At 27.8% G+C, this 23,885-nt stretch overlaps 1 protein-coding gene across 1 annotated transcript in view; it reads right to left on the reverse strand.

Moving 5' to 3' along the window:
- The window catches only part of sr (zinc finger domain-containing protein striped), an 86,395-nt gene that overhangs the window by 30,618 nt on the left and 31,892 nt on the right, over nucleotides 1-23,885 (reverse strand). The gene's annotated exons all lie outside the window — the stretch shown is intronic.

The raw sequence follows: 23,885 nt of genomic DNA on the forward strand, positions 1-23,885 counted from the left end.
ACAATGGTAGATTGTTGCGAAAAAACCACAAGTTATTTAAATACTTCGTCTATTTGTATATATTTTTTATGTTAAAAATACAAAAAATATATGTTTGTGAAAACTGAATTCTTTGATAAATTATTTCCGAAAAAAACACGTTAGTAACTTTAGTGCCTAGGCATAACTATATTTTTTTATCGTAATTTGTGGTTTAACAAAAATATTGTGATTAATGGCTTAATTTTACACTTCCGCAATATCTAAATATAGAAATGTATTTCAATCATAATAATTTGGTAGAAATTTGTGGTTAATTTGGGTAGTTCTATTTATAAATGCTGATTGGTTAATAATACATGACACTTCATGGTAATAATCTGATATTAAAGTATTTCCAAGAAAAACAAAAATATTCCTGACGCCTAAAATTACCCATATCACATTTATTTACCCTCGAATAGAGTATCAAAAGTATTGTATTATATTTTACTCCACATGAAATTTATATGTGTATCACTAAATTATATATAAGACAATAATTGCGCCTTAATGGATACTTTAAAGCTTTACATGTATAGCTCATGATGGAAATGACATTACGAGCAGAACATAGTTGTGCAAATTTCATTACATTAAAATAGATTTTCTACCTAATATTTGGGAAAGACTAATCTGAAAGAACAGACTAAGAAGTTTGAGTATTATACTATATATCTTTAAAGAAAGCTGCGAAATATTTCAATTTATTTTTTGTCTATAACTTTTTATAAAATTTACGTTTTTATGATTTTTAACATATTATGCAAAGTACTGGATGAATTTGTTTATCATACAAAGGTATAAAATTTTTGCGAACATTTTTAAAACTAATTTTAGATCTGTAATGTGATAATTTCTTCGTGGCAAAAAACCTATATCTTTCTATTCCATAAAGTTATGAAACATGAACGTGTTTTATTTTATATTTTTATAAGCAAAGTAAACACATTTAATATTTTACTACAAGGCTAATTAATAAGACCTAACTTTAAGCTTGTCATTAAAAGTTTTTTTATCACAAATTAAATATTTAATTAAAAGTGCTAAAACTATTTTTAAATGAATATATATCACAAATTTTAACAACTACCAAAATAACAATTGGATGAGAACAATACATTAATATTTAATTATGTTACATCCGTAGCAAAGGAATATTTGATTTATATTTTATCAGAATAGAGTAAAATTTAATATTGGTAATCACAATTACTGCAATGGTAATCATGTTTATTTTTGTTAAAAAGCTTATTTATCATAACTGAGACTTCAGAGAAAACACTGCGAATAATCATTATATTAAACATTTTACCAAATATTGATTTGATATGTTATTTTATGAAATCACATCCCTTGTATTAAATTGTTTTTGTAGGCTATAACAGTAATACATTTAATCTAATAGTGGTAATGTATATTTTAAAAACAAATAATTAAACTGATTTTCGGTTTGTATTTTATTTAGGATTATATACACTTAAAAAATAATGAAAGGGTGGTTCACTATTTTGGCTATGGCCATATGTTAATATGTTTGTATAAAATCATTATTTTTTCACTTATATGGGATTTCTATTATCAGTTTCATAGATTCCTAGTGACTTTAAAAGGCGATTATGTTTCATTTCAATGTTTTTACTCATTTAACTTTTTTGTTGTTTAGTCTTTATGTTAACGAAAGCAAACTCGTACTAGTACAAACGTTTAATAAATTTTCTCGTACAAGTGTGAACTCGTTTCGGCCTTAATTTACAAGTGGTTCCCATTGTCGACTATGTAAAATCGTAATGACTCGTTCTGGTTACTGTAGTCTCGTCTCTTCTGGCACGGCCGAAACCAAACATTTGATGTTTGCCTAAGTCAAACTGCGCTGTGTTAACACAATGATTGAATAGAAGCGGACACACAAGCGCAGCTTTATGAATAACTACCGATATAGAAGTTGTTTGCACAGCCACTGGCAAACTTCTGTATCTGTATGATTTTTTGTCGGTGAGATAACATTCCTTTTACAGATGCTTCTGGGCATTCTTTATATGGTGATAATGTAGAGTTTTGAGTAAATATTTACTGTTTTGTCAATGTCGAATCTTGCATATTTCATTGATGAATCAGAGAGATTTTTATTAGTTCATAATTGCACTTGAAGCTAATTATTATATTTCCTGATGATAAATATGCTTCTCATATGTTTTGAAAGATGAAATAATTCAGGCATAAGCTTCATATGTTGAAAAATGATTAATCGAAATGGAAAAAGGACATATGTTTCTAAACTACCCGATTAGTGGTAAGAGGCAAATCGAGCTATGCTTACAGAATCTAAGATTTCTGGAATCGATTTGGCCCACGTCGTCCTATAGTCGGTAGCCAAGCAGTCTGGCGCATCCCATTTCGGCCTTATCGGTCTAAATGTTAAGGTCAACGTCCACGCTTTCGGTCTGAGCTGAATGACCGCCTACCGATGGTCTCTGGCGCCAATTCTCAGAAGAGGGCCGGGGGCGGACTGTGGGCGCCGCCCGGGGCCCGCTCTGTTTACAAACATTGCAAAGGTCCGCGAACCATTATGCAACGGACGTCTCCGAAGGGGGCGTAGGATCTTCGCGAGAGATCACGGTCAAGGATGAGCACCAGCAGCCCGAACAGCTGATCGGCCGGCCGACGCACTCGTCCAAATTTGCCACTCTCGACTGTTACGTGGGTCTGCTTTGGTATTTCATTGATGGAATGTGAAGTTTTTTGCTAAGAATATGGAGTTAGTGATTAAGATTTGAAAGGAAGTCTAGGGCGTGGTATAAAAAAAATATTTTCATAAATTTACCGTACATCTATGTGTGACACAAACATATCAATGTGTTTTTAATTAATTATTGAAGAAATAAAATCATTTTTAATTCTGTATTGAAATTGTAATTAGGTTGATTTATTAGGATCAGTTCCATTACGAGCTTTTAATGTGCTTTGTGAGCTTTTAAAATTTTAATATTACTTTTATAAATTTAATATTAAAATAATAATAATAGAAATATGACATCACAATTATTTATATAAATATATATGTATATGTATATTTTTTTCGTATTTATGTTACAAGATTATATCAGCATAATTAACATGCTAACGATATTATATTCAATCAAATTTTCTATAGCTTGAAACGCCAATCAAATTGAAACAATGAAGAATAAACAATGAAGGTGATTAAGAAATTCTGCTTATTATTTTGGATTTTTTAACTAAACAACTCAAAAACAAGTTTTTTAATCATATATATTTTAGGGTCCTGATTGTAAGTGCACTAGTTTCAAATTAATTAACTGTCATTATTACACTTTATGATTTTGCTTTTTCCTTATATGCACGTAACAAGATAGTCTAAATTTATAATCATTTAATTTTATACTAGTCTTTATGTTTCAAAAATATAATTGTGTTTTAAAACAAGATTTTATAAAATACAAACATACTTTATATCTGAAGTTTGAAGATAATCGAATATATGACATTTTTTAATTATTAAATACTCCAATATTTAGGAACCTATTCGAATAATATTCATAGAAATTTTTATTGATTTAAAAAAAAGGGTTTTCTTACAGATTATTATAATTCATCAACTTCTGAATTGAAACTTGAAATGCAAAACATGATTTTTACTCCTGCGTAAACATGAAATATCGTTCGTCCGAATAATGTTAAAGAAACTTTAATTGTAATGTTTAAAACATATCAACCACTACTGAGCGGGTATTTTCAATAGCAGGAACAATCAAGACAATGTTAAGAAGCAATTTTAAATACGAAACGCTTATTGGTTTTTTATTGCTTATTTAAAATTATTTAAAATTAGCATGTTCTATTTTGAATCTTAATGAAATTATTTTAATTATTGAAAATTAATAATATCGAATAATAAAGAATAATAAATTTATATTAAGAGCCATATAAAAAAATAAACCATATTGTATTACAATTTAAAAACCAGAACCATAAAAGTTTTTAATTTACATTTCTTTAAAGGTAACGTGTCTCTAAAACAATCGCTTAACTAGATTTTGGTGATGGAGATGATCTAAATAAACAATCATAAGCTGTATTGGAATTTATAATTATTTAAAGACTAGATTTAAAAGTAAAAGATATGTTAATCAATAAAATGATACAATATCTACCTTTTGGTTTCAATTTTTAATGATTGAATGGTTGTATTTACCACAAAATATTTAAGAATACACATCTTTAAAATGAAAGGGAGTCTAAAATCGATTGCAAGCTCGTTTTTATTTATATATATTTAAAAAATAATTATTATACAAATATTTTAAAATCAGACAAATTTGCCATTTTTATCTGTAATTGCTGCAATGTTTAAAGTAATTTAGTATCAAACAAAGACTGATAAGAACATACACATAATAACATAAAAAAAAGATTGTTTGCTTTAGTTGTTTTTATGCCAATTTTGGTTTTATTAAAATAGTACAAACATACGTTATTTTTATAATTAATTTTATACTTAATATCAGATAAATAATAATAATTTTGTAAAACATTATGTTATAAATTAGGGAAAATACTTTATTTTGCAAGCACACCCATATAACTTTTGTTACAAATGCTTAGTCAAAACATTGATAATATCGATCTTCACTTGAGTCACAGCTACCTCTTAGAGATAACAAATTACTTAATGCCGTGCCTATAAAGTTCAGCAATAAGCGTAGAAGCTGGAGCTAGCGGAAGTTTAATAAAACAATACTCGAAACTTTCACAACGACACGTAAAACACGAACGTCAAATTTGTGACATCAGTGAGCTTCATCGAGACTCGTTTTATAACATTATAATTTTAATAAAAAAATTATGTTAATGTTAATTAAAGTAACATTTTTTAAATTAAAAATAATCAAACAAAAACATATTACATATTAATTGGACATCCTTACTACAAAAGAGTACGTCATGGCTTACACACGCATGGCTTAAAAGTAGGACATGCGATTATCGCGGTTAAAAATAGTAAAATTTCCAAGCAAGTTCATTGGCGTTTGGAACTCGCGACGCTCGATAAATTTAGAAAGCTTTCGGTATTTGCCCCAAAGTATGCCGATCGATATTCGAGCTTTTCTCGCTCGTCGTTGCACCTGTGCTTATTTCCGTCTCTTGCTCAGGAAAATTGCTCAAGACTTTACGAAAAACTTCGTCGCAACTTATTTATTTATACGTGTTGAAAAATAAATAAATTAAGCTAGCCGGAGATAAATCGCTAAGCGCGCGAGCTTTGCCAAAGTTTTGTGAGGTTTTCATAGTCGATTGGTATAGTCATTGCTTAAAAAGTTTGATAACTTATTTTTGGACGCCACTCACGCACGGACGAAGCCAAAGTTTTTCTAGCTATCAGATATAAATAGATCGTGTGCAATCATTCTTTCTCTTTGTTGTCCAATACGCTCGATTTTATTTTTATTGGTTTAGCGAAATTTAATGGGTGTTGGCGAACTTATGCCAGGATTAACGAGCTTAGTAATTCTCGTATTTTTTTATTTAACATATTGACATAACATATTTTATTTTAAGTAAAAACTATTATATTATGTTATGGTAACAGTTGATTAAATTAAATAAGTGACTTTGACGTTATGTTGCAATTAGCTTAATCTATGTTTTGTTTCTAGTTATATAATATATTTCAACACTTAACCTTGAATTATGTTTTTATTAAATTACTTTCATCTATGTATGAATCATGTTTTGGATGCTTCGCTCGTGAAATTACGATATAAAAATGGCAATGACAAGCATTCGTCTATAATTTTTCATTCTTTAATTACAAAGGCAAAGGATATTGGGAATTTTGGTTGATTGAAGCAAAAAGGTGATTTGTTAAAGATCAATGAAATTCTAGTGTTTAAATGCCTTTATATCTAATCACAAATCATTAGTATAGTTGAGGTAAATCACAAATCCTCAACAGCATTATTTTGTCCCGTAGTCATATAATTTATTACCGCAATTATTGACTTAACGATAAATAGTTATATTTAATATAACTGTCTTTTTTGCTTAAGTTGAACTTGTACAAAAAAGGATTTTAAAATAATATTTTGACTATATGCATTTTTACGCAATAAAAACCTGCCTGATGGAAAACGATTTTACCGATAATATTAGTTGCCTTAAATTCTTGTTTTTCGTCTTTGTTCGCACAATATTATGAAAAACACGCGTCACTTTCCCGATGAATTGTTTTCGTGTTTTCCACGCGCCGCTTCGTGTGTTGGTCTTCTAAATATAAACCCACCGAGACCCACGAAGTCGGCCGTCCATTAATAGATCCCGTAATATAACGTTACTCTCGCAGTTTTATTTTCAACACCGTGTATTCATTATTGACGTGTTGCGTCGCTTCCAGAAAGACGACCGACGCTCACCGGCGTCCATTAGTGTCTAAAGAATTTTTGTGGCGTCGAAGTCGCGTAAACAAAGGCAGATTGGCATGGAAAAAATTTGCAAATATTTTAGATTTATTTTTGTTGGCTAAATAAAATGGAAATGGATGTTTAGTTATAGTTAAAAATACATTTTAACAGTGAATACAAAAAATAACAGAGTTGATGTTTAAAATATACATATGAAATCGTTGATCCATTATTAATTTTATATTTATAAAAAATCGATTCAAATGAATTAAATAATTAAGCAAACTATATTTTGGTAAAGCTAAAATATTTCGGTTGTGTCACTGTTTAAATTGGCGACGTGAATATTTTTTGCTTTCTTTTTCTGCATTGCCATTTAGTTTGCTGGTATAAAATTATAAGTAGCATATGTATACACATATTTCTTAAGATAACACCACACTAAAAATAGTGTTGGGTATTATTTTAAATTTATTATCACACCTTTTGCTCCATCTCTCTTTTATCTCCCATTGTGGAAAACAATATCTAGAAGGGAGTAGCCTTAATTTTATTTCCTCCAAAGTCAAAATTTAATTATAATATTTTTAAATATTTACTATGCGTTTAAATATTAATTAAAAAATGATTAAATTGAGTATTTTATTAAAAAATAGTACTTTAAATGATTTTCCCCATATTTGTCACCATAAAAAAAATTTTTTACAAAACATTTAAAAAAATAAATTTTAAGTTTTTAAAAAATAAACTGATTTTATCAGGTTTTATACAACCATTATAACATTTTTATACAACATTTTATTTTACGGTAAAAAATAAAACATATAAATTAATCAAATAGATTATTTTTTCTCTATTAAAAAATATTCAACAATTTATATATTTTTATTATGAGGTAATTATTTATGTAGCATATGAACACCTAATTTGCTATCCTGACTATATTCCATATTAGAAAAAAATCATTTTACTAAATATATCAAATAAAATTAGTTATAAATTTTTTTTTTTTAAAATTGTATACATTTTAATTTAAAGTAATTATTTTAGTAGCGATCTTAACTTTTTGTTTGGATAGATTTGATAAGACTAAGTATCATGAATTAAATTATAAAATAATTTACTAAGAATTAATTGATAAACTATTTATAATAGTATGATGATAACTTTGCTCAACATAAAATAAAGTAACAATGTTTGAGGGAAATTCACTCGAAATTAAAATTATTCATTGTGGTTTAAAAGTGTGTAATAAATTATATCTATAAGAAATTCCTTTTGGTCACATATTATTTAATCAAGTTTCTAAAACCACAGAAATATATTTACAAATTTAAAATTTAACTGCTCAAATATCACGATTACTCAAGAAGTTGGTAATTATGAGAATAAATTTTCAAACTCAATAAATAACCACAACACTTTTTTATTTAAAGTATATTAAAATATATATATTGTATTTAATGCAATATACAAGTATTATAAATATATTTATTTCATTATAATATGTATGTACCATATAAACATATTTTATTAGTACAACTGTTTTGTAAACATCAAATTTAAAGTGTATTTATAAATATTTTATTTATAAGTATTACTAAGGTAATTTTAAAATTTATGAAAATCGTGCTATATTAATTTATAAAAAAGTTTCAAAAGGGGATAACTAATGTAATAGCTCATACCAAAACTGTTATTTATTAGTTAATTATAAATTAAATATTGAATTATTTTAATTTATTAAAAAAAAAATTAAGATATTTTTTTTATTAAAAAATTATTTATATATAAAAAAAATATTTTAGTTTTTTATTTTAATTATAAGTCATACAAACAGCAAAAACTAACTTAAGAGAGTCACGATCCTAATCCTATTTATTAAAATGAAATATGTTGTTTAACAATTACCTTTATCTGTCCCTCGGGTCCTGACGACCCGAAACGATTTTATTTTGCCAGTACGTCTCAAAAATATAATACTAAATTAATTATGTGACTTGAATTTTTAATATTATTTTTGTGAAAAGTTATTTTTGAAAGCAAAAAAAGCAACTAAAATCTGAACAGTGTTTTATCACTGTTAAAAAATAAAACTACAATAGTATTAAGTAAATAAGTGCATAATGTTTATGGGTTTATGGGAAGTATAGTTTTAAAAGAAGTACACGCCGATTTTGGATCTTTTTGTGCCACTCATTTAATTACATAAAAAAACTATAGCTCAGGTAAGCGCATATTTGATTTTTTACTATTTTAAATTATTTATTTTGCCGTTCAGATTTTGTTTAGCTGTGCAATAGCAAGAATTATGTATGAAATATAAATGTTTATACCGGAAAAATAGAACTTTAAACAAATTATGGGAGGCAAATGGTTTTAGATTTGTGTGAACAGCTTGAAGTGAGAAATGTTACAGTTGACAACTTTTTTAGATTTGATCAAGTTAGGCAAATATTACTTATTAAAGAAAGTATTTGATTGGCACAATTCGCAAACATATCAATTCCAAAAATAAAACAAGTTTATACATTTATCCAAAATGCTACTCTAGTGGCATATATTCCTAAAAAAATATTTATGTTATTATTCAGAGCATTCTTTATAAAACTAGAGAATTATTAGGTGTTTCTAAAAAGAACCCCAATACTATATTAAATTATAGCGCAATATGAAAGTAAATTAAATAACTTCTCATATCCTAACCCAGAATGTCATATTAATTAATTACAACAAAATTTGATGCAGATTTTTTATTATTATTTTTAATACATATAAGATATTCTCTACGAGCTGTATTAGCTCATTATTAAAAAGTCTTAATATCAGATATGTACGATCTATCTATATTTTAATTAATAACCACGATATTCATCCGTGAGATTAGAAAATCTAGGTAAACCTAATCTGTGATGATCGGTTGGAAAATATAACTGTTTTTATTCCTTGCTTTGTAACCATTGATAAATCTGGATTCATGTTTTATCAATGATATGTAATCATTGATGAAACATCAATCAATTTATTTACACTACAAACAAAAAATAAGTCTAAACAATAGAAACATCTACCACGAAAGAAGGCTAAGTCAAATTAATGGCATATCTAGAATATCTTCAGATATTGCTATTCAATTATTTTTTAGGATTTTAAAGACTTAAGATGATTACTGCCGTAATTATTTCAATTAAACTTGACCTTAAAAATCGATTTATCAACGTAAAAAAATAACTTAAGCTTGATTTACTGCAACATATATCTTATTGTCAATTAGATTTTCAAATATCAAATATCCTGGTAGTAAACAAGCAATTTCAGAATCAAAAGACTGTTTAAGGATAGATTATCTTAATTTTAAAATAATTTACGAAAACAACATATCGAGTTCAATGTTATAATATTCTAAATATTTTACATTGAGATGAGATTACCTAGATATACGATTTCCCAATATTCGGAAAATTCGTATATCACATTATTTCATAAGATTTGTGTGATGTATTATACATACAACCATTTCGTCATATAACAACGTGAAATATATTCTCTACATCAAAAGCTTTCACGCATTCCCGTGTCACATTATAAGCATAATGTGCTCTACGAACGCTTTCTCTACGTACACATCGCCTCTTATTATTTACAGGTGATGATTTCATTTTAGTCCCCGGTCTGCACATGCCCAAACTTCGACCGTCGTCCGTTAGAGAACTAATATACGGTCGTCGATAAAAAACGAGAGATGTTTGTCGTCGTCGATCGTTTCGAATGTCCTTATTTGGAGGGCCCGCTACGGAGACGGCCCACGCCGACAGGTTACGACACATGCAAACAACCAGTTGGACGGAAATTTTTTAGACAAAAAATATTCTCCTTAGACGTCTAATAATCTCTTTTTTTCATTAAAAAAAAAATCAATGTGAGGGCCACGCGTAACCAAAAAGGTTCAATGTGAGTTGGTTTTCCACGAGGTTTTTCACGAGACCATATTACGTTTCGTTCATTCATAAGAGATTTATTTATTTATAATATTTGAGCCGTGGGTGGTTAAATGTTTTTCAATGATATTTCGATGATATTGCTTTCTTCTGTAGCCTGATTGCGTGGAACATAAAAACACGGTCAAGGAAATCTGCGTGAAATAAATCCTGATAAGTGACATAATTACGCAATTATATATATATATATATATATATATATATATATAATTATAAAGCAGTTAATTGAATTTAATTAAAATTGATTTTATATAAATTTTACCTAGTTTGATAATATCAAGATATGGCTGTATCACAATTTTAAATAATATAACGGGAAATAACTACAATTTATGAGGGTGTAAATTAGCTTACGATGTACACCTAAGTAACTATCGCATTTAAAATATTAATGAAAACTCTGTTCTTTATTTTTAATTATAACAATAAAATATTATTCCTTAATTTATTTATATTTAACTAGCTATTTTCTACTCCTGTTCTTCCCATAAATATGGGCTCAAAAAAAATCATGATCATTCAATGAGAGATCTAGCTAATATAATGTATCCAAGTAAGAAAACTAACTAACCTATATTATTATTAAATTATTTTTATATCCTAACTTAAAAACATAATGCAAATTAAAATAATAAAAATGTTTGTGATTATACTATAGCAATACATTTTCTAATACAAACATAATTTCTAATCATGGGAAGCAAAAGATTGTTTGATTTTTCCATATTTAATTTATTCTAAAGTTGCAAAAAAAGTACAAATTTTCTACTACCATTTAAAAAAATAGTTAACATTACTAATTTGATTGAAAATCAACAATTGTATTTGTCTATATTATAATAATATTTGACCAAAAGTTTTAGACACCAAAAAGCCATTAAACACGTACATTTATTATCTTTTAAATCATGTTAAAGCTTATCGTTCTTAGGTAAAATTATATTCATTAAGATATTTGAATAAATTAAAATTCTATAAATACACTTATGAGCATAAGTGAGACTGTGTATTCCAATAATTATGTTTAATAACGCTTCCAGTGTTCGCTTCGTTCTTTTAAAACAAAGAGCGCCCAAATGTTTGTTCGGTTAATTAACATCGAGTTTAAATACGTGCCAAAGTACTAAGTTAAAGAGAACTCTTTTTGAAAAATCAATTGATATACCCTTTTTAGTACGATGACGAGGTGCACGCTAATGCACGCCAATATTTGCTCATCCATTGTTTTAACATGTAATATAATAAGTGAGTTGCGAGAGGGTTAAAGCACCTTAGAGTTGTTCGCTTCTTAAAAAGGAAGCTATAAATTATAATATTATTGATTGCCGAGTCTGGATTGGAGGAAACGCGAATCAGTGTGGAAATGCTGTCGACCTTTGGATTAGTTCTATTACGCCTACCGCCACGACCATATATGTTCTGGCTGAGATTTGAACGGGTATTCTTGTATAGAACAATTTTGCACCATTATCCAAGAACGGATGGATAGATCCTCCCACGAAGATGGAGGCCCGATGAGGTGGTCCACCAATGGCAAACGATTGATCCCGATATGGAAGAAGCCGAAAAAATGCAACAATAATTCGACCAAACTAGTCGTTTGTAAGACGATCGTCTTGTGAGCTTTTTAGGTTTTCCGGAAAATGATTACTGACTCTTGGATGAAATTTAATACAAACAATATCTCATACAATGAATTAACGAAGACACGAAGCAATGCATTTTTTAACTATACTAACCCACTTATATCAATGGCTCTTAAGATAAATAAATCTAAATTAAATCTTATTAATTTTTGAGAAAAAAGATCACGTGATATGTATACGTTATTTTTTTCTCCCTTAAATTATAACCACCAATGCTTTATTTAATATTTTAATTTTTTATTATATTGTAGCTAATAACAAAGATGTGAACATTAACATGTATTATATTATATGATGGATATTGTAAAATTATTTATATTTCCCAAATAAAGTTAATATAAAAAGGCAATGTGTTTAAATATTGCATTTATTGTTAAACTTATTATACTAAAATTATATAAGTAGTATTTGCAATTAAAATAACAGAAACAATACCAGCCAAGTTACTTACTTTAAAGTAAAAACAAATTGAAAACTATAAATGATAAAATTTCAGCATTAAGTAATTATTATTATTCATTATTAATCATTTATACTATTTTATATTGATTTTTTTAATTTTAATTTAAGTTTTAAAAATTACTATATTTAATGTTTTTGTGTTAAACAATCTGTTCATTTGGTAATTAAACTCACTTTTTCCTGATACTTATTCTCACTTATAATTTTTACATCATAAAACTCACTTTATCCTTATTTTAATAACAACCACATAGAAAACAATCGAAATAAAAAGCAATAAGAACCAACAATTTTCTACATCAAAAATCACGTGACTCTGAACTCTATTTTTAAACTTGTTTATAAAAAGAGTCGCAAACGTATTTTTAAACGAAAATTTAAAATAATGCATAAAATATATTTTTTTTTTTTTTATACACAAATTTTTAAATATTAATATACAAACATTAGCTTTAAAAACTCTGTTAGGTAAATAAATCCATAATTTTTTTAACTACAAACAAAACAAGAGATTAGATCTTACTTTATTTCAATGATTATACTCAATTTTTAAATATAAAAATCCTAACTTTGAACTATGTGAGGGCTTAAACTTCCTGCAAAATTTGTTATAATTTAGAGTTAATTTAACGAGAGGAAACTTTAGAAGAAACGTAAAGATTTATCAAGACTATCGAAAGTCGGCCTATACACAGTATATTTACAATAATGAAAAAGAGATCTCGTGACCAAACAACTTCATTAATAATTCAAAATATTGTACAGGCAGCCTAATAACATATCCGTCTCGAAAAGTTATTCACCCATAATTAACTACTTTTTGTTTGGAAAGGACGCGCGCTAGAAAATATATTCTACCTTATGCATAATATGCCCTTTGGGGACCGATTGTCGATGTGACCATCTACATTGTTTTTATTTTAAGGCGTAAACACATTTCGAATGTGTTTCCAAAAGTCGTAAAACTTGATCACAGAAGCACAGACGCGACAAGAGAGTGTTCCCATTGTTTTTACAAACACGGTCTTATTGCTTTTGACGTAAATTTTTGACTTCTGAGAAGTGAGAATTGTTTTAGCGCCCTCCTGTTGACCAAAATTTGGTTTTATTATACATTGACTAAAAATTTCATATATAAGTCCATAATAATATCAGTAAGGATAGCTATCATATTTTTAACACATTTAATATCCAAGTGCAGACAAACTATAGAGCAATATGTGAGATACGATGTCTGTTTGTACTTCATCTTTTATTTATTTTCCCTATAATATAGTTGGCTTAGTTTGTATTTTGGAATTTACCTAATGAAAGTTTCAGAACTTTTATTTGGTTTGAATAGCAAATGGACGTTTCGCAATTCGCAAATTGAATTACATAGACATTTGAGAGCAGCATATTAGCGCCTATCAATTAAATTATATTTTCGCTAGTACAAATATATATCTACTGATGAAAATGTATTTGTACTTCACTAGTGAAAATATAACTTCATTAAAAAAAGAGACCTGTCATATATCAACTCTATGGCATTTAATTTATATCTTATATATAAATGTGACGTTTATTTGGTATTATTAAAATCACAAAATCACACCCCAAATCCCGAAAACTACATAGTAATATATTATTTTTTAAATATGAAATAAGATATTATTTCAATTCCTAAACCATAAAAACATTTTATTAGCAAAATAAAAAGTATAATCATATATGAATATATCCTTCTAATGTTTTTTGTTAGTAATAGAGCTTAGTAATAATCATCTACCGATTGCAGCTTTGTAATACCTATTTGCAATGAATACATGATTGTAATTTTTGCCTTTTCCGATATGTATACGTCACTGTCCAAATCAATTGCATCATTATCACGTTTACGTACGTACAACACAATCCTAAATATAACCACTTACGCCAATGAGATAAGGGTATTACATAGTCTAGATAAAAGATGCTGTGATCGATTCCGGATTGTAATGACGCCAGTTAATACTGCGTCATAACACTACATTATATACATATATAAATAGCTCCATATAAATGCATAATCTGTAGCAATGCTCAATAATTCCATTGATACCGCGGATATATATAACGGCAATAACGTCATAGGGTTATAAAAATATCGGGCAATCGAACAAAATAATGCACGAGGTGACTATTTTAGCCCGATATTGTCACGACACGCGACTGAAAAACATCTAATAATAATACTGTGGTCTACTAAATTGTAGTAGTATCACGCGGGGAGTTGGAGGTATCGATCGGGGTTTACGGAAATGTACTACGACATTGGTGGGGCGCGGCGCCACATGGCATTCCCAAGCCAGCTGAAATGGACTCGCCCCATGACGTCACGTTCATTCATAAATTCGCCGTTCATCCCTTCCAAGTGGTGCGCAGGCTCCATGCCTCTTTCCAATGTCACCCTTCTCATACTCCTATACTCTTGACCTACGAGACGGACGGGAAATGAACAAACATACGCTAACTGATGTCATATTGAAATGTCAGCATCTTATACAATATACTAAGATAAGAAACCCTGCACGAGTTTGAATAACACTTGTAGGTTAACCAAAACAAACAGTGAAAATGCTCGTCAACAAAATATTGTTAAAGAAAATTTTTTTTTTATTACATATAATTTTTAATGTCACTACAACTTTATACTGCAAAAGGGATAAGGAAAGTGTAGTAAAAAGATTTTAATAATTGGAGACTCCATAGCAATAAATTAAAACATACATTGAACTAAGTTGTATGTGTTATTTAAAATAAACATGCATACAGTTTCAATGTAATTGACCATAATTTAGATTTTTTCTATAAAAAAATAGTACAAGATTAGAAAACATATTATTCTGCTATAATTGGGTAAGACGTAAATTTTATTTATTAATTTAATCATATTGTAGTATAATCTTTTTTAATTAAATATATTTTTACAATACTTCCAATTAAAAAAAATATAATCTAGAGCAAAAAACTAAGCTTTAATTAAATTAAGTATTATATTAAAATATTCTTACCATGTTTTATTCATACAAGTAATATTCACGAATAAGAATATTTTAAAATAATTTTATTTTGGCATATAATTTTTTATTATAAATTATTTGATTGCTGTTAATTATTAATTATTATTTTGTTGAATTCCACGTTGTTTAAATATGAACTCAGATATTTAGCAAACACTTGAACCATTATGCGAAAATTTAAGGGTGAATCTTTAGGGATGAAAATGCTAAGGGTAGGAAATTGCGAAATGTTTACTGGCTGTCCGATAGATGGAGCGTATTGTTATATATTTTTATTATTTAAAACATTACACATAATATTTGTAATAAAATATTTTAAAGTATTATAGTATAAACTATACGTTATATTGTAAACTACAGATAAATATTACATTTAACGAACTTGATTTACTTTAAGTATCGAATCATTTACCATAAAATTATAATTATTTACAATCTCGTACTAAAACCTGAATAAAAGCTATCTAATACAATTTTACGATATTTTAAGAGGTTGCAATTACATAATATTACTTACATTTATTAAACAACATTAATTAACTTTTTTTATGAGTATATTTGTTCATTACAAGACTTTTTTTATATAATAAATCACTTAATTGAATATAAAATGGCAACATTAAATGAAATCTGTACGCAGTTAGCGTGACCAATGATAATTTTGTGTCGAATAGCAGATTAAACGGTCCGAAGGCGAACGCTGCATGCAAATGCTCCTATATATTGCATTCATCTGAAGCTTGGATCAGATGCACGCAAAGATCAATTCGACTTATGGAATAAAATTAAGCTTCGATAATGGATTTCGGAGGTCACTCGTGCATGGACAACTTTATTACAATTCCATGACTTAATGATTATTTAATTATTATTTTTGCGATTATACAATTGAGACGAAATATTTTTGTATCAAACTTATTTTGTATAGCGTTATCATTTTAAAACTTTACTTTAATATTACAAATAATATCTATAGTTTTTCTCCACTAAATTTTTTCAATTAAAATTTAGCAAAAAATGCTGCACAGTTAACGCTTAATTCATTAAAGCGACCATCTAAAATTTGTAAAAAAAAAACAACTTCTTTTTGACAAAAGATCTAACAATAGAAGAATATACTCATTATCACAAGTGCGTAAAAATATAGATTTTACAGACCACCTTCCTGCTAGTAAGCACCAAAGATACTACCCTTTTGTGCGTAAAGGACGTATGATAGACAATACACATATAGTGCTTAAAAATCGATATTGTCATCTACCTCTAGCGTTAAGGATTCCGAAACTCTCACTTTAAGGCATTGACATATTTCGTTGGTGAAACTGGCCCTTCAACATCTACATCTGTGAATCGCTAGAGCTGTCTCGAATCAAAAGTATAAAATATGTGACCAGCATACGATCAACCAATTTGAAATGAGTGTCAGAAATATAATTCGACACTATTCCTCTGCTGTGGTACTTTTTACATATTAGAATACTGTTACTAGCTTTTCTGACGTTTATTTTTGCTGCAAAATCACATTCCTTCGGCCTCAAAATCCGTAAAATATAGAGTTGCATTGGCGCGCATCTATCTTTAACAAGAGACTCGCAGTTAAAAGATACAACATAGATTTAAAAAAAATCCACGTATACATAATTCTATTATATTAAGCAATTTGGCTTTGCATATTCATTTACAAAATACATTATGAATCCAAGCTTTAATTGAAGCTTTTAATCATTATAATGTCTATCTTCCGTTTTGCGAAATTGCATATGCGTGTGCAACTTCGAAGTGACAAACGTCTTCACATAAAATTTATTATTTGCGAATATTCAAATCAGCTCTCGCGGCAAAGTGCATTCTTGGCGACGAGTTGAACATTACTTTTGAATTTATTTAAATGCTTAATGTGCATTATAATAAACGAAGGCACTTTTAATTGCGCGCCCTGAACACCGCGCAAAGCAAGGGAGAGATCTCCCGCAGCGCGGATGGCAATAAAGCCAAAGAACCGGTACAATCAACGATCTTAACGATGGAAAGCCTGAAAATTAGCGGCGTCGTACCGTTGCCGTGATCGACCGTTATTGGCTAAAGTGAGACGTTAGCCAAAAATTGATAAGGGTAATTTCGTACGGAAGGTTTGATCATTTTATATATGATGGTATTCGAAAAGGGAAGATACAAATACAGTATTTTTTATGGTAACATTGCCTTATGCGACGTGACATATCTTACTGGTCGCAATGTATGCTTAAAATGTCTTGTCGATTTCCAATCACAAAAAGTGGTCAAATGTTAAAAAAATCTGCCGCTGAATTTTTGAACAAACATAACGAAGATTATTAATTAGTTAAATGACGTTTATTATAAAGATAGGAGTCATCCGTTTTCACAGATGAACTCATTTAAAAACTCAGAATGCACGTGAGATAAAAATAAAATGTTTTTGTTTTCAACTTGATATATTATATTATGTTTTATTTTAAACAATATATTTTGCTTAAGCTTTCTGTTTTTGTAGCTATCTGAATGCGACATATAATTTTAATTGTATTAATAATACAATTTTTGAATAGAAGGTATTGATTGCATGCTACGTCAAGTAAAGACAGTTATATTTAATTCATATTTGGAAGGATAATGAAGGGTTTTATTTTGAGAAAACACATTATTCAGTACAAGTTAATTAGACATTTATTATATTGTTCGAATATATTCAAATATATATATTTCCAATAAACTGCTAAAAATATTGTTGTATTTTATGAAATTAGTGTTTTATTATATGATTTACATGTATATAGATATTATACTAGATCTGTTATATATATTTGTATATGAATAAACAGCATGATTTATATGTGTCATTTGAATGAATGATACTGAAAATGTAACGTGCTGCAGTATAAACTAATTGAGCAGATCTAAACATAGTTTCAGGAAATAACGTCACCGTTTTCAATAAAAGCTCAGAAAATCCATAGCGCTGAATTAATGCATCACGTGTGAAATAACACACGTGGGGTGGCTATTTGTCATTTGCGTCACGCCATGACGAACTGTTAAATAGTATTATTATTAGATTACAATATGGAAATAATATGTGACGTAGTATTAGTGAATTGATTACACATCTATTTTCAAACATATATATTATATATTAAAATGATAATTTAAAATTCTCGCTAATTTTTCATAAATTGTTTAACGCCGATTCCCCGAGGGTTATATTGGACATGAGGGTCGAGTTGAATGAGTTACAACCGTAAAATGGCGTAATTGAAAATCATAAAGTTTACAAATTATATTATGGCTTACATACATTGCCTTTGCAATTATCTTATCCGATTTGCTTGAGGTCCTAGACACGTTTGCGATATGCTACTATTACATTTCCTTATTAGATCTAATTATTGTAATTTAATTATAGAGTATGAATGTAGCGATTTGAACGTAATGTAATAAAAATAAATAGTAGAAATGTTACTATAAAGTTGTATATATATTAAACAATAATTTATTTAATTATTAATAAAAGACACAGCAGAAAAGCTTAAAAAAATGCTGTCTTTATTCATATACACAGTAAACTGCGTTAAATAATAAAGTATAAGCTGCATATAATTATGTTTTATCTGTTTATAAAATTTAATATATTGGTAACGTAATATAAATAAAATCATTATTGCCCCTTTTTTGAGTACTTAATATAAACAATTAAATCAGGAAAAAAAGAGGTTGTTATATATTTTTTAATTAGGATTAAAATGTTAAAATATTGTTTAAGATTCATTTACATGCAAGTATAAAACTCATCGATTAAAAATATCATTTTAATGAGATAAAATGGAAATCGCAAGTTAAATATAACCATGTTTATTATTCAATAGTTATTATATAATATTTTTTAATGATACTAACAGATTAGATGCAATCGATTTAAAGAAGAAAAACGCAAATATAATTAACGTTTAAATTTTTTACTAACATCAATAAACTGTTCCATGATTTTTTCTTTTGACTATAAAATGTCATTTTTGGAGAAGACAAATATCATTCCAAGCTGTAAAGCTTTAAATAAAAGTAGATTAATAATCTAATATAGTTTATAAATAAATGTTTTATTTATAATCAGTTATTTAATACTGATATAACTGTGTTATTAATACACAGTATTTGATGCAGATACTATTTTTTATTTTATGGAGTTTAAGAAATAATTAATAATTTCTTTGTGTATTTTTCTTATTATTAATCTTGTCACTAATATTTATTTTACAATTGCTTGTATTATTATTATAATAATAATACTGCATTGAAATATGAGATATGAACCTTTAAAATATTTAGTACATATATCCATAAGGTTAAATTATTTCCCGCGTTAAAAGAAACCATGTTTGTAAATAATACTCTAATATATTGAATATTAAATTTCAGATATGAAAAATATTATTTTATAATTGAAAAGTAAGCGATATTTTAAATAATTTTCATCGGAAGGTGATTCGTTATTCATAATATATTATTAATGTATCATACATATTGGGCGCACAGTTGTTTCATCTTAAAGTCTGTGTATTAGTTTACACTTTAAACATTGAAAATTAATATTTACAAAAATAATTTACTGAAACGCATATTTTTAATATGTTTAAAATGTACATTTGCGAGTCTTTGTCTAAAAAATAATTGTAAGGTGCAAGTTTTTAATATTTTTTATAATAGTTATAGCAAAGAAGTAGTTGCTAATTAAAAAAAAATATAATTAGCATTTTTAATTATGTGATAATGAAAACATTTAAAATCATGGATCAAAGTTCTTCAATTACAGTAGAAATTTGAGTGTTTTGAAATAAGTATTTTTTTAAAAATATTTACTTCAAATAAGATTAGGAATATCTGTCAAATATGGGAAGAAGAAAAAAATGAGAAAAAGCACCACTTGATGTTGTAATGCAATGTCACATTTTAGAGAACTCCTCAAAAGGAGTCAAAAGCAAGGGGCATTGAATAAGTTTTTAGTTACAGTTTCACGAAAAAAAATTAATAAATTCTATTATGCTAAATTTAAACAATGAGCAATATAAAAATATATGTGTATTTTGTATTACTACATTTTTATATTAATATTTTTGTGTTTAAAAACAAATCAACTTAGATTTTCATTATTTTTAATCGGAAAATTTGGTTCATCAAGTGTTTTAAAAAACATGTACGTTTTCAGAACGAATAATGTTTGTAAATTAAGGTTTTACTGTATTTTAAAATTATTTTTGCAAAAATGCAATAATACTTTGTTATTACAGTATAAGTTTATAAACCGAACCCAATTATATCTTTGCAATTAGCTGTTGTATGGATTGAAATAAATATTAGTGCTAAAATAGATTGCTGAGAAGAAATTATCTAATTTATTCCATATTTATCTTATTGAGTAGTTTTTACTCAATAAGGTACTTTTAAGCTATATATCAAATCGTCTAGTATTTGATTACAAAAGTAAAAAAGTTGTTTAAGTAAAAGCTTCAATTAATTTGTTCATTTGCGTTTGCAGTTCTGTTTTATGCATGACATTAAGTCCGTTTACCGACTGAAGGATTCGATGGTTAAAATTGCTTTTACGTTTTCGCATAAAATAATTCACGATACTATCTCCATAATCCTTGTTTCATGCTTCGGCGTGCATTTTTTTAGTTTTCGGGATTATGGTCAGTTCGTGGGCAAACGGGGAGGTCCAGGCGTTGGTAATCGAGGAGGACAGCGCCCGGGCTACCGGCCATCACGATAAGGTCCTGAAAACAGGAATCGGCTGACTGTCTCAATCTCTCGCCAGGATCGATGTTTATGGTCGACGTTTAACTGTGCTCAGTTTCTTATTTCACTTAGCGCGCTCCTCGACCGTCTCGTTTTATTGTCGGCTATAAATTGCCAACGGATTGAAGCGATCGAAACTGTGAACGATGGAAGCGTGTGCGACACAATTGTGAAATTACATACAATAAATCGCATATTCAAGTTGCGCATTGTTAGCCTTAAAAAGGCTTAAATATGAGCGCTGAAAATAAATCCATAAAATCAGGTACTGGGATTGATTCACAGCAACAGAATTAATTTCTTATTATAAAGTCTTAAAGAGCCTGTCAGAAACAGATAATACCTTTAGACAAGTACATGCTATTTAGAATATTTTTACAGTATTTTTATAATTACTATTCAAAATACAAGATATGCTATTTATTGTAATTAATCTTTAGTAAATATACGCTTGCCTTTAGACATCAGAAGTGTACTTTAATCCAAAAAAGCTGGATCATTATTTAATGCCTTTTTTTAAAAAGTACGTTAAGACATTTAAACAATTTCTTAAACATGATATGCACGACATTGCTTTAAACATTTTATTAATAAGAATATTAATTAGAAAAATTAAGGATTTTTAAAAACTTGCTATACAAACGGAGCAGAATATACATAATGCTTAAGAAGTCAACAACTTACATTAAAAATAAAGTATGATATAAAAATATTAAAATAATAATATATACAAACTAAGTAAAAAATCACTAAATGTATGGTTAATAATTATTTATATTATTTAAATCATAATATAAATATTATAACACATTATATATTGTAGAAATAGATAATAATGTAAAATGTTTAGTGGTGAAAATAGGTGAAAAAATAAATTTTAGTTACAAACTGTCTACGATCGATTAAGTAACTCGAGAATAACCGAGTTAAATTAATCGAGCAACCGAGGTTCAGCAATTTTTGAAATAATAACTCATGAAAAACTTTGTCAAAGGCCTTCTCAAAATATGTATACACGACGTCTACTTGAATCCCGCATCGAGAGAAACTGTCACCGTTTTGGTGAATGACACAAGGTTAGTAACAGTGGAACGGGTGCGATGAAACCTTTTCTGTTGGTCCAACAAAACTTGCCGAAAGTGATTAAAGAGATATCTATGAATAATTATTTCAAATAATTTAGCAGAAGCTGACAACAATACAACTTGTCACCCTATTTATGATTAGGGATGACTTTTGTATATTTCCATAGATCATAAAATGATGATGTCTTGAGAATTAGATCAATAATACGTTTAGAGACACGCGTCGTGCAAGATAGTATCCCCAAATATCAATAGATAAAAAATACGTTATTAGCATTTACATGATTTGATCGACATTAACCTCAATTTTCATACGTACTAAGTATATATTACATGTTCACGTTTATATTTGAATTCAATCGGAAGTAATGATAATGTTTATGTATTATAAAAGAAAAAACTCACTTTTCAGCCTCGGAGCCCGTCGACGGGAATTCAAAATTTGAAGATTTCATTACGAAGATTGTTTGATGGTTGTTTATCTAGTTTAATTAATGTATTCTTATAATCCTTACACACATCATGTATATATTTCATTTTCATAGTTATAACATACCTAGTTAATTTGCAATCCGAATATTTATAATCAGTCAAATCGAACAATGAAAATTACTGTCGCGTAGCAAAATTTTATCAATAAATAATAATTATTCAAAACTGTTGTCACGTTACTGTCGGCCATCTTGTTTTATATTTGAATGCTTATTTTTCATTGGTCGACAACAAAAGAATACATTAGCGTAGGCTCGAAAATCATTGTACCAACTCTATTTTTATTTTTATTAATTATAATTAAATATATTTCCTTTGTTTACGTGTATTTTTATACACCGTTCATACAAAGCAATACGATTTACAAAGTAAAAAATCAAACATATATTGTTTAATTTTAAAGTGCGCGCGTCCAAAATAAGATTTCAATATTTATTTATAATATTTATAAAAAATCTATTTTACCCAATCTTTACACAGATCAATAAAATATAAAATTATTTTTATCCTCTTAAAGAGATTTTACAGAGATCATACAGTGTCTAATATTTATTTTTTTCCAGTTCCTGGCCAAAGCCATTTACCTGGGTATCTATCAATTGGTTCTCACTTTTATTTATTTATTTTTAGAGCAAAAAAAAAAAAGTAAAAAAAAAACTTTGTTTCTTATTACGTTAGCTAGCACTTTTTTTTACAAATATTCATGTTACCTTATTAAGGTTTTTAACTAATGGGTTAGAATGATTTTTGTTTCTGTCATGGTAATTTACTTTAAGTTTATCGAAATAATCGCGTAAAGTGTCTATTTTTAAATCTTTATGTATATTTGAGTTTCGGACAAACCATTGGGCATTTGTCGCCATTCTTAGCGCAATATTTTGTTGCGTTTGTAGTGATTTCGAATAATTAC

Source organism: Plectrocnemia conspersa, unplaced genomic scaffold, assembly GCF_051122295.1.
Source record: "Plectrocnemia conspersa isolate PC_06_02 unplaced genomic scaffold, ASM5112229v1 ptg000012l, whole genome shotgun sequence".
Taxonomy (NCBI): Eukaryota; Metazoa; Arthropoda; class Insecta; order Trichoptera; family Polycentropodidae; genus Plectrocnemia; species Plectrocnemia conspersa.